Source organism: Loxodonta africana, chromosome 15 (genome assembly GCF_030014295.1).
Source record: "Loxodonta africana isolate mLoxAfr1 chromosome 15, mLoxAfr1.hap2, whole genome shotgun sequence".
NCBI lineage: Eukaryota > Metazoa > Chordata > Mammalia > Proboscidea > Elephantidae > Loxodonta > Loxodonta africana.
The window spans coordinates 72,247,916-72,249,614 of NC_087356.1; the positions used below are offsets into that span (position 1 = coordinate 72,247,916).

The 1,699-nt window shown below is 46.3% G+C and overlaps 1 pseudogene; it reads left to right on the forward strand.

Annotated features, from left to right (window-relative positions):
- The first annotated feature begins 406 nt into the window (after positions 1 to 406).
- LOC100666392 (olfactory receptor 10S1-like) lies at positions 407 to 1,386 on the forward strand (annotated as a pseudogene).
- Positions 1,387 to 1,699: the final 313 nt, after the last annotated feature.

A 1,699-nucleotide genomic window follows, 5' to 3' on the forward strand; every position in this document is an offset into this window, starting at 1 on the left:
ACATTTCTCCAAATAACCCTGACAGACCTTTATGTCCTTCATTAAAATTGTGGATCTCGTATTGAAAAGATTCATTATGAAGAAATGAGTCTTTTAATATGAAATAGGTAGCAAGAAAACACTAAAAGAGGAAAGAACAGTGAAATAACACCGTGTATCTATCTGCTGCTGAGTGAGCAAGACCAAGATGGCTTGGCCCGATGGATAATAATATTTCAGGACAGGTAAATGCCTAGAAAACCTGATGGTGCAGTGGTTAAAAGCTCCAGCTGCTAACAAAAAGGTCAACAGTTCGAATCCACCAGGCGCTCCTTGGAAACACTATGGAGCAGTTCTACTCTGTCCTATAGGGTCACTATGAGTTAGAATAGACTTGATGCCAAAGGGTAAATGCCTATTTATTACACCTGTTGATATCAGTTTTGCTGCAAGGAGATAACTAACCACTCTGTGTGAGAAAATGGCCGAGGAGACAGAATACCCCAACCAGACTATGGTGAGCTACTTCTTTCTGGAGGGTCTGATGTACACAGCTGAACATCCTACCCTCTTCTTCCTCCTCTTGCTCCTTATCTACAGCACCACCATGACTGGGAATCTCTTCATTCTCTTAACTGTGGGCTCTGACCCTCACCTCCGCTCCCCCGTGTACCAGTTCCTCGGGCACGTTTCCTTACTGGATGCATGTTTGTGTACAGTGACAGTGCCCAGGGTAATGGCAGGTCTCCTGACTCTGGATGGAAAGGTAATCTCCTTTGAGGGCTGTGCTGTACAACTTTATTGCTTCCACTTCCTGGCCAGCACTGAGTGCTTCCTGTACACTGTCATGGCCTATGACCGTTACCTGGCTGTCAACCACTGCAATACCCAGTGGCCATGAACAGACAAATGTGTGCAGGGCTGGCTGGGATCACCTGGGCCATAGGTGCTGTTCACTCTGGAATCCATACCTGCCTCACCTTCCACCTGCTCTACCATGGACCTCACCACATTGCCTACTTCTTCTGTGACATTCTCTCTGTGCTGAAGCTAGTCTGTGCAGACACCACCGTCAATGAGATTGTCATCCTTGCCAACATTGGCATTGTGGCTCCAGGCTGTCGGATTCTAATCGTCATATCCTATGTCTTTATTGTGGCCACTGTGTTGCGAATCCACACAGCCGAGGGCCAGCAGCGTGCCTTCTCCATGTGCACTGCACACCTCACAGTGGTGCTCTCGTACTACATGCCACCTGCGTGTATCTACCTGCAGCCTCGCTCCAGTGGAGCAGGAGCTGGGGCCCCTGCTGTCTTCTACACAATGGTCACTCCAATGTTCAACCCTTTCATTTACACTATGAGGAACAAGGAGGTGAAGCGAGCTCAGAAAAGGCTTCTGTGCTAAGGCTCTCAGGAGTTTCCACTCAGCATCCCAGCCTCCTAACCTCACTGTGACTATCTTATTTGCCTGCTAAGAAAGCAACTATTCAAGTATCAAAATAAAAAAAAAAAAGGAGGGAGTATCATTCAAGCGGAAATCAGAAGAATTGAGTTCCAGCTCAACCACTGTTTTATTCCTTTGGCAAAGTGATGTGCCCCAATGTCTCAATCACAAAATTTATAAAATAATAGGACTGGACTAGTGGATGTCTAGGATACCTCCTAGATCTCAGTGGTATGGCTCAGGGGTATTTGAAATACTATTCATATTCTCATTT